This window comes from Oncorhynchus masou, chromosome 3 (genome assembly GCF_036934945.1).
Source record: "Oncorhynchus masou masou isolate Uvic2021 chromosome 3, UVic_Omas_1.1, whole genome shotgun sequence".
Lineage (NCBI taxonomy): Eukaryota > Metazoa > Chordata > Actinopteri > Salmoniformes > Salmonidae > Oncorhynchus > Oncorhynchus masou.
The window spans coordinates 15,703,504-15,715,112 of NC_088214.1; positions in this window are offsets into that span (position 1 = coordinate 15,703,504).

An 11,609-nucleotide genomic window follows, 5' to 3' on the forward strand; every position below is an offset into this window, starting at 1 on the left:
ACACTCTAAAGTTTCCAAAACTGTAAAAATATTGTCTGTGAGTATAACAGAACTGATATTGCAGGCGAAAGCCTGAGAAAAATCCAATGTGTAAGTGACTCATCTTTTGAAAGCTCGTTCCAATGCATCCCTATTGAGCAGTGAATGGGCTATCAACCAGATTACTTTTTCTCCGTATTCCCCAAGGTGTCTACAGCATTGTGACTTAGTTTTACGCATTTATGTTGAAGAATACCCGTAAGCGGCTGCATTGCGCAAGTGGTCACCTGATGGCTCTCAGAGTGATTCTCATATAAAATACAGAGGTAGCCATTATTCCAAATGGTCCTACTGAAAAACGAATTGTCACGGTGATATATTATCGAAGAGATATTTGAAAAACACCTTGAGGATTGAATATAAACAGCGTTTGCCATGTTTCTGTCGATATTATGGAGCAAATTTGGAATATTTTTCGCCGTTTTCGTGACTGCAATTTCCAGGTGATTTCTCAGCCAAATGTGAAGAACAAACGGAGCTATTTCGCCTAAAAACAATATTTTTGGAAAAAGGGAACATTGGCTATCTAATTGGGAGTCTCGTGAGTGAAAACATCCAAAGCTCATCAAAGGTAAACAATTTCATTTGATTGCTTTTCTGCTATGCTAGGCTATCGATAAACTTACACAAATGCTTGTCTAGCTTTAGCTGTAAAGCATATTTTGAAAATCTAAGATGACAGGGTGATTATCAAAAGGCTAAGCTGTGTCTCAATATATTTCACTTGTGATTTCCATGAATAGGAATATTTTCTAGGAATATTTATGTCCGTTGCGTTATGCTAATTAGTGTCAGTCGATGATTACACTCCCGGGCCCGGGATGGGGAGTCACTTAAACCCAATTTTGTATTGCTGATTCAAATTGTTAGCCAGGGTTCGTGCAGATAACCAAGAATTTACAACTTTCAGATGAGACTGAATTAAGATGACAATTAATACTGACTGCTATTGAGGTAAAATATTACGAGGTCTTTAAGAGTTTATTCGGAAGATAACAGCTCTATAAATATTATTTTGTAGTGCCCGACTCTCTAGTTAATTACATTTACATGATTAGCTCAATCAGGTAATATTAATTACGGAGAAATTATTTTATAGAATAGCATGTCATATCACTTAATCCGGCATAGCCAAAGACACGACAACTCCAACCACGACAGTGAGAGAGAGGACAAAAACTCTCCAACAGAAACCAACTTTTCAACAAAGATCAAGAGGAGGCAGGGTAGCCTAGTGGTTAGAGCATTGGACTAGTAACTGAAAGGTTGCAAGTTCAAACCCCGAGCTGACAAGGTACAACTCTGTTGTTCTAACCCACAGAATAAGAATTTGTTCTTAAATGACTTGCCAAGTAAAAAAAAAGATGACACACTGAGCTTAAATATATATATTGTTTGCAATTGTTCCCGAATGAGTGAGCGTTCATGTGTAAAGGATTAGCATCTCAATTGTTATAATTATTACCTCTGTAGTGACTTCTTTGTCGACCCCCACTTCCCTTTTGTCTAACAAGCCTCCATGTCGGTTTAGCCCACTAGGGCACATACTAAAATTTCTTAACCATATTTACTTTGTTTGTTTTGTTTATGTATTTCTGTGAATTACTTAGTTAGTAATAAATAAATGATTTAAGACCATTTATGTATGGATGACTCATAGTGATGACTTGGTTCGTGCAGATAACCAACAATTTACAACATTTGGAATGAGACTAACGTGAGGTAAATTAAATCTTTCATTGATCAGAAGACTATTGATCAAATATGAAAATATCTGAAAGGTTATTTTAGGAAATGATAACTTTGTAATCTGAATATTTTCCTTGGTGCCCCGACTTCCTAGTTAATTACAGTTACATGATTAATCAGTTTGATCGCGTAATACTAATTACAGAGAATCTTTGATAAAAACTAAAAGGCTTCATTTAATGATAGTAAAGTCACGACACTACCCATGCAAGATTACAGAGACATACTTTATCGATCGGCAGGTAAGGGTGCTCTCGAGCGGCTAGATGTTCTTTACCATTTGGCCATCAGATTTGCCACCAATGCTCCTTAAATGACACATCACTGCACTCTCTTCTCTTCTGTAAACTGGTCATCTCTGTATACCTGTCGCAAGACTCATTGGTTGATGCTTATTTTTAAAACCCTCTTAGGCCTCACTCCCCTCTATCTGAGATATCTACTGCAGCCCTCATCCTCCACATACAACACCCGTTCTGCCCGTCACATTCTGTTAAAGGTCACCAAAGCACACACATCCCTGGGACGCTCCTCTTTTCAGTTTCCTGCAGCTAGTGACTTTAACGAGCTGCAAAAAACACTCAAACTGGACAGTTTTATTTCAATCTCTTCACTTAAAGACTCAATCATGGACACTTACTGACAGTTGTAGCTGCTTTGTGTGATGTATTGTCGCCTCTACCTTCTTGCCCTTTGGGCTGTTGTCTGTGCCCAATAATGTTTGTACCATGTTGTGTTGCTACTATGTTGTTATGTTGTGTTGCTACCATGCTGTGTTGTCATGTGTTACTGCCTTGCTATGTTGTTGTCTTAGGTCTCTATTTATGGAGTGCTGTGTTGTCTCTCTTGTTGTTATGTGTGTTTTGTCCTATATTTATATTGCATTTATTTTTAATTTTTAATCCCAGGCCCTGTCCTCGCAGGACGCCTTTTGCCATTTGGTATACCGTCATTGTAAAAGTGCCAAGTTAAATAAATACAAATAAATAAATACGTCCCTGCCTGTCAAATATGTTATGCTGCAGTACTGAAATTTCCAGAGAAGAATGTTGTTTCCTAACGTTCTCTGAACTATTTGAGGATATTCCCAATGTCAAGCTAGTTGCAGAACGTTCCTTGAACATAACAATAATTGAAATAAAATGAATAGAACATTTAGGAAAACTTCTGTTAAAGTAATGAAATACCAAGAAATCACGTTTTTTGTGTGCTGAGAATTCTGAGAATGTTCCAAATCCAAGCAACTATCCTGCACCTTTACTAGAAAGTTGTACTCAAACTAACCATAGGGCAACCACGTTCTCACCAAACTCTGATAAATATCTGGTTCTCAGAGCGTTATGTCCAAGCTTGGTTGTCTCCACCTTTTCCATTCAAGTGCGACCTACACTAAATCAAATCGAATCAAATCAAATGTATTTGTCACATACACATGGTTAGCAGATGTTAATGCGAGTGTAGCGAAATGCTTGTGCTTCTAGTTCCGACAATGCAGTAATAACCAACAAGTAATCTAACTAACAGTTCCAAAACTACTACCTTATACACACAAGTGTAAAGGGATAAAGAATAAAGAATATGTACATAAAGATATATGAATGAGTGATGGTACAAAGCGGCATAGGCAAGATGCAGTAGATGGTATCGAGTACAGTATATACATATGAGATGAGTAATGTAGGGTATGTAAACAAAGTGGCATAGTTTAAAGTGGCTAGTGATAGATGTATTACATAAAGATGCAGTAGATGATATAGAGTACAGTATATACGTATACATATGAGATGAATAATGTAGGGTTTGCAAACATTATATTAAGTAGCATTGGTTATAGTCGCAAGTTATATATTTTACATCAATTCCCATCAATTCCCATTAAAGTGGCTGGAGTTGAGTCAGTGTGTTGGCAGCAGCCACTCAATATTAATGGTGGCTGTTTAACAGTCTGATGGCCTTGAGATAGAAGCTGTTTTCAGTCTCTCGGTCCCAGCTTTGATGTACCTGTACTGAACTCGCCTCTGGATGATAGCAGGGGTGAACAGGCAGTGGCTCAGGTGGTTGTTGTGCTTGATGATCTTTATGGCCTTCCTGTGACATCGGGTGGTGTAGGTGTCCTGGAGGGCAGGTAGTTTGCCCCCGGTGATGCGTTGTGCAGATCTCACAACCCTCTGGAGAGCCTTACGGTTGTGGGCGGAGCAGTTGCCGTACCAGGCGGTGATACAGCCCGACAGGATGCTCTCGATTTTGAATCTGTAGAAGTTTGTTAGTGCTTTTGGTGACAAGCCGAATTTCTTCAGCCTCCTGAGGTTGAAGAGGCGCTGCTGCGCCTTCTTCACGATGCTGTCTGTGATGTGTACGCCGAGGAACTTAAAACTTACTACCCTCTCCACTACTGTCCCATCGATGTGGATAGGGAGAGTGTGAGTGTGAGGTTATTTTCCTGACACCACATTCTGAGGGCCCTCACCTCCTCCCTGTAGGCCGTCTCGTCGTTGTTGGTAATCAAGCCTACCACTGTTGTGTCGTCCGCAAACTTGATGATTGAGTTGGAGGCGTGCGTGGCCACGCAGTCGTGGGTGAACAGGGAGTACAGCAGATGGCTCAGAACGCACCCTTGTGGGGCCCCAGTGTTGAGGATGTTGTTACCTACCCTCACCACCTGGGGGGCGGCCCGTCAGGAAGTCCAGTATCCAGTTGCACAGAGCAGGGTCGAGACCCAGGGTCTCGAGCTTGATGACGAGTTTGGAGGGTACTATGGTGTTAAATGCTGAGCTGTAGTCGATGAACAGCATTCTCACATAGGTATTCCTCTTGTCCAGATGGGTTAGGGCAGTGTGCAGTGTGGTTGAGATTGCATCGTCTGTGGACCTATTTGGGCGGTAAGCAAATTGGAGTGAGTCTAGGGTGTCAGGTAGGGTGGAGGTGATATGGTACTTGACTAGTCTCTCAAAGCACTTCATGATGACGGAAGTGAGTGCTACGGGGCGGTAGTCGTTTAGCTCAGTTACCTTAGCTTTCTTGGGAACAGGAACAATGGTGGCCCTCTTGAAGCATGTGGGAACAGCAGACTGGGATAAGGAATGATTGAATATGTCCGTAAACTCACCAGCCAGTTGGTCTGCGCATGCTCTGAGGGCGCAACTGGGGATGCCGTCTGGGCCTGCAGCCTTACGAGGGTTAACACGTTTAAATGTTTTACTCACCTCGGCTGCAGTGAAGGAGAGTCCGCATGTTTTGCTTGCAGGCAGTGTCAGTGGCACTGTATTGTCCTCCAAGTGGGCAAAAAAGTTATTTTGTCTGCCTGGGAGAAAGACATCCTGATCCGTGACTGGGCTGGTTTTCTTTTTGTAATCCGTGATTGACTGTAGACCCTGCCACATACCTCTTGTGTCTGAGCCGTTGAATTGAGATTCTACTTTGTCTCTATATTGACGCTTAGCTTGTTTGATTGCATTGCGGAGGGAATAGCTACACTGTTTGTATTCGGTCATGTTTCCGGTCACCGTGCCCTGATTAACAGCAGTGGTTCGAGCTTTCAGTTTCACACGAATGCTGCCACTGATATGAACTGTGGGGAAAATAAAAATATCAAACTATTGAATAGAAGCAAGGAAACCCAGGCAGACACCATTATGTGCTAATTGAATCAATTATCTCTGATATTTTTATGAGAAAACTGGTTCTCGGCGGAGATTTGTAGATCCTGTTGAAGATGCATGTCAATACGTTGGCAAATATAGTCCCAGTTTACGGAGTTTGCTACCAATGATGACTGTAAACTAAGCCAGGACATAACGGAAATAAAAAATGTCAATGTATGATTGATAAATTCATTGTAGTGTTGCCTTAGTTACTGCTCATATTTCTGTGTTGTAGCTTGGCTGACAAAACTTGCATAGTACACAGCAAGGGAGAGCAGTGACACATTGATCTGGACAGGCGTCTTTGTTAGTGCAGTATTCATGCAGAATTTAGCTTGAGCTTTGATTGGTTCTCTCAACAACAACAAAAAATCCTGTGGGCTTGAGACCTCTCGTTGTATGGATTTGAAAATCCAACAGTTGTATTGGAAGGGTGCAGCGCTCGGGGGCTGTGTGGCTGTCCAGTCCATGTGGGTTTTGAGTGAGAAGACAGAGGAGAAACAGTCTTTCCAGATTCTGAAGTCAGTGCCATTGCTCGACTTCTCAAATATTCTGATATTTCTACTGGAATGTACATGTGACATTCAAGAGAATGCGACAAATGGATTGAGATTAGGATTGAGATAAGGGAGAGCAAGAAAGGCGGTAATGATGGTATCAATGCATTTTAAACTTGTGACATTCACAACCACCTCTCCTCTCTGACGTTGGATAGTTAGTGTCTTGTGAAGATAATCAATGCCATGGAATGTGAGTATCAGGTTTATCCGCTTTGTGGGAAGAGGAGGAAGAGGGTCAGCATTCCTGGAACACTGGGGGCAGCACCGGTGTACACTATCCTGCCGTGAAGGGACTGCTATCCGTGGTAAATGTCGTGGTAGTCTGCGTGGGGGAGAACATCTTCATCTAACACAGAGATAACAAGACAATGAGAGCGAGACAGATGCAGGTAGAGAGAGAGGGGCAGCTGCAGGATTAATTGCCAATAATAACTCCCATAAATACCAGTTACCATTACACTTCAGTGTAGCATGCCAGCATCCACCAGAATATTATCCATGATCACCTGCCTCATTTGGTTACTGGGTTTGAAAGATCACAGAACCCAGAGATAATTGAGCCCTTTAATAAATAAAATCATTCTGCAATATTCTTAGGAGTCGTTGTTGCTTAGGGTAGTCAATTTCTTTGTAGGCCTATTGCAGAAACCGTTGCCTATTATGTGATAACTAGCTGGCCTTTAAAAGAAGGAAGTAGAGGAAGAAGTTTAATGAAAACGACAGAGACGCAGGTCGACGTTTATTGTCATGAATCTTGCCCTGGAAGCAGAACTGAGAGATTTCTTCATGTTGGGCCAGCTGCAAAGACAAAATTAGCAACAGTATATTGTCTAGTGAGATGGAAACTACTAATTGGATTTGAAAACAAATATCAATGAAAACTGATGTTATGAGGGTGAAATTTCATCCACAGGATCATTTCATCATCAAATCAAATTGTATTTGTCACATGCTTCGTAGACAACCGGTGTAGACTAACTGACGTGTCATTTTCTAATGCAGAAAAAAATAACAATAGTGAGACGAGGAATAAATATACTGTGAATAACGATAAAAAACATCTCTATATACTAAGTGTGTGTGTGGCATCAGAATGAATGTATAGGCTTGTGACAGTATGTGTGTGTGGGCATATGTAGTGTGTGTATGTGTACAGTGCATTCGGAAAGTATTCAGACCCATTTACTTTTTCCACATTTTGTTAAGTTTTAGCCTTATTCTAAAATCGATTAAATAGTTTCCCCCCCTCATCAACCTACACACAATACCCAATAATGACAAAAAAAAACATGTTTTTAGACATCTTTGCAAATGTATTCAAAATGTAAAATTGAAATACCACATTTACATAAGTATTCAGAACCGTCGGCAGCGATACAGCCTCGAGTCTTCTTGGGTATGTCGTTACAAGCCTGGCACACCTGTATTTGGGGAGTTTCTCCCATTCTTCTCAGCAGATCCTCTCAAGCTCTGTCAGGTTAGATGGGGAGCATCGCTGCACAGCTATTTTCAGGTCTCTCCAGAGATGTTAGATCGGGTCCTGGCTGGGCCACTCGAGGACATTCAGAGACATGTCCCGAAACCACTTCTGCGTTGTCTTGGCCGTGTGCTTAGGGTTGTTGTCCTGTTAAAAGGTGAACCTTCATCTCAATCTGAGGTCCTGAGGGCTCTGGAGCAGGTTTTCATCAAGGATCTCTCTGTTCTTTGCTCCGTTCATCTTTCCTTCCTTCCCTGCCGCTGATAACCATTCCCACGGCGTGATGCTGCCACTACTATGCTTCGCCGTAGCGATGGTGCTGCTGTAGGTTTCTTCCAGAGGTGACGCTTGGCATTCAGGCCAATGAGTTCAATCTTGGTTTCATCAGACCAGAGAATATTGTTTCTCATTGTCTGAGCGTCTTTAGGTGCCTTTTGGCAAACTCCAAGTGGGTTGCTATGTAACCAGCAGCATACCGCCCTGCAGACAACCCTGCATACCACTGCTGGCTTGCTTCTGAAGCTAAGCAGGGTTGGTCCTGGTCAGTCGTCCTGGATGGGAGACCAGATGCTGCTTGAAGTGGTGTTAGAGGTCCAGTAGGAGGCATTCTTTCCTCTGGTCTAAAGGACACTGCCCTGTGCAGGGTGCCATCATTTGGATGGGATGTTAAACGGGTGTCCTGACTCTCTGCAGTCATTAAAGATCCCATGGCACTTATTCTTAGAGTAGGGGTGTTAATCCTGGTGTCCTGGCTAAATTCTCAATCTGGCCATCAAACCATCACGGTCACCTAGTAATGCCCAGTTTACAATTGGCTCATTCTTCCCCCTCCTCTCCCCTGTAACTATTCCCCAGGTTGTTGCTGTAAATGAGAATGTGAACTTACCTGGTAAAATAACAGATAAATAAAATATGTGCCTTTACTGACAAGTGGCAACTGTCTGGCCACTACCATAAAGCATGATTGGTAGAGTGCTGCAGAGATGGTTGTCCTTCTGGAAGGTTCTCCCATCTCCACAGAGGAACTCTGGAGTTATCTGTGTTCTTTGTCACATCCCTGAACAAGGCCCTTCTCCCCCTATTGGAGAAGTTTGGCCAGCTCCAGGAAGAGTCTTGGTGGTTCTACACTTCTTCAATTTAAGAATGATGGAGGCCACTATGGTCTTGGTGACCTGCAATCCTACAGACATGTTTTGGTACCCTTCCCCAGGTCTGTTCCTCGATACAATCCAGAAAAAGGATGCACCTGAGCTCAGTTTTGACTCTCATACCAAAGGGTCTGAATACTTATGTACAGTGGGGCAAAAAAGTATTTAGTCAGCCACCAATTGTGCAAGTTCTCCCACTTAAAAAGATGAGAGAGACCTGTAATTTTCATCATAGGTACACTTCAACTATGATAGACAAAATGATTTTTTTAAATACAGAAAATCACATTGTAGGATTTTTAATGAATTCATTTGCAAATTATGGTGGAAAATAAGCATTTGGTCAATAACAAAAGTTTATCTCAATACTTTTTATGTACCCTTTGTTGGCAATGACAGAGGTCAAATGTTTTCTGTAAGTCTTCACGAGATTTTCACACACTGTTGCTGGTATTTTGGCCCATTCCTCCATGAAGATCTCCTCTAGAGCAGTGATGTTTTGGGGCTGTTGCTGGGCAACATGGACTTTCAACTCCCTCCAAAGATTTTCTATGGGGTTTGAGATCTGGAGACTGGCAAGGCCACTCCAGGACCATGAAATGCTTCTTACGAAGCCACTCCTTCGTTGCCCGGGCGGTGTGTTTGGGATCATTGTCATGCTGAAAGACCCAGCCACGTTTCATCTTCAATGCCCTTGCTGATGGAAGGAGGTTTTCACTCAAAATCTCACGATATATGGCCCCATTCATTCTTTACTTTACCCGGATCAGTCGTCCTGGTCTCTTTGCAGAAAAACAGCCCCAAAGCATGATGTTTCCACCCCCATGCTTCACAGTAAGTATGGTGTTCTTTGTATGCAACTCAGCATTCTTTGTCCTCCAAACACGACGAGTTTTTACCAAAAAGTTTTGGTTTCATCTGACCATATGACATTCTCCCAATCTTCTTCTGGAACATCCAAATGCTCTCTAGCAAACTTCAGACGGGCCTGGACATGTACTGGCTTAAGCAGGGGGACACGTCTGGCACTGCAGGATTTGAGTCCCTGGCGGCGTAGTGTGTTACTGATGGTAGGCTTTGTTACTTTGGTCCCAGCTCTCTGCAGGTCATTCACTAGGTCCCCCCGTGTGGTTCTGGGATTTTTGCTCACCGTTCTTGTGATCATTTTGACCCCACGGGGTGAGATTTTGTGGAGCCCCAGATCGAGGGAGATTATCAGTGGTCTTGTATGTCTTCCATTTCCTAATAATTGCTCCAACAGTTGATTTCTTCAAACCAAGGTGCTTACCTATTGCAGATTCAGTCTTCCCAGCCTGGTGCAGGTCTACAATTTTGTTTCTGGTGTCCTTTGACAGCTCTTTGGTCTTGGCCATAGTGGAGTTTGGAGTGTGACTGTTTGAGGTTGTGGACAGATGTCTTTTATACTGATAACAAGTTCAAACAGGTGCCATTAATACAGGTAACGAGTGGAGGGCAGAGGAGCCTCTTATTAAAGAAGAAGTTACAGGTCTGTGAGAGCCAGATATCTTGCTTGTTTGTAGGTGACCAAATACTTATTTTACACCATAATTTGCAAATAAATTCATTAAAAATCCCACAATGTGATTTTCTGGATTTTTTTTCTCATTTTGTCTGTCATAGTTGAAGTGTACCTATGAAAATTACAGGGCCTCTTTCATCTTTTTAAGTGCGAGTACTTGCACAATTGGTGGCTGACTAAATACCTTTTTTGCCCCACTGTAAATGTGATGTTTCAGTTTGTTTGTTTTTAAGAAAGAAAAAAAAGTTTTTGCCTGGTCATTATGGGGTATTGTGTGATTATTGATGATTATTTTGTATTTATTTAATCCTTTTCAGAATAAGGCTGTAACAAAGCAAAATGTGGAAAAAGTCAAGGGGTCTGAATATTTTCAGAATGCACTGTATGTTGGGGTGTCAGTGTAATGATGTGTGAGTGTGTGGTTAGAGTCCAGTGTGTGAGCGCATAGAGTCAGTGTCAATGGAGGTAGTCTGGGTAGCCATTTGATTAGCTATTTAGCAGTCTTTGTTTAGCATTATTACTGCTTGGTGGCAGGAGCTGTTCAGGGTCCTGTTAGTTCCAGACTTAATGCACTGGTACTGGTTGGCTTGTGGTAGCAAAGAGAACAGTCTGTGGCTTGGGTGGCTTCTTTGAAAAAATGTTGGGACTTCCTCTAAACGCCTGATGTAGTGATTATGGATGGCAGGGAGCTCGGCCCCAGTGAAGTAACCAAATTGTAACCAAATTTCAACATGTTTTATTCAAGGTTAGTCTATGTTGAAATTTGTACTATCATTTTATTTTCAACATTATATCCTCTATTAGAAAACAACAATAGGCTGGGCAGCATTTCCTACTGGAGAATTGATCTATCTACAGCTAACCTTTGGCCTCTCATCCAAGCCCTGCTTAACTATGATATTTATGACTGACTATTACTAATGTGATATCATGAGAATGATGGCTGAGAGACCACCACTTGAAAACTAAGTAGACTGGCTATTACTATCAAAGGGTATATTTAAAAGAGAATACTTTCTCAATCATCAATGATGCTATTCAGGCCTATATCACAGTTGCAAAGTCATCAACAGCAATTGTTTGAATTCAACCCAGAATTCAACTAAAAATAGACAATACAACAGGTTTCAAGCTCTTGTTGATTTCAAATGTAACTGACTTGTGTTGTCTTTTGAGTGGGTGAATGGAAGTTGTAATTTCATTGAGCAACGATATATTACCCAATTAATCATGTTGAAATTACATATTATGCCCAGTTGGAGGAAAAATGCACAGAGACCTGTGCGAGCCATGAATCAAATCAAATCAAATCAAATGTATTTATATAGCCCTTCGTACATCAGCTGATATCTCAGTGCTGTACAGAAACCCAGCCTAAAACCCCAAACAGCAAGCAATGCAGGTGTAGAAGCACGGTGGCTAGGAAAAACTCTCTAGAAAGGCCAAGAATCTCTT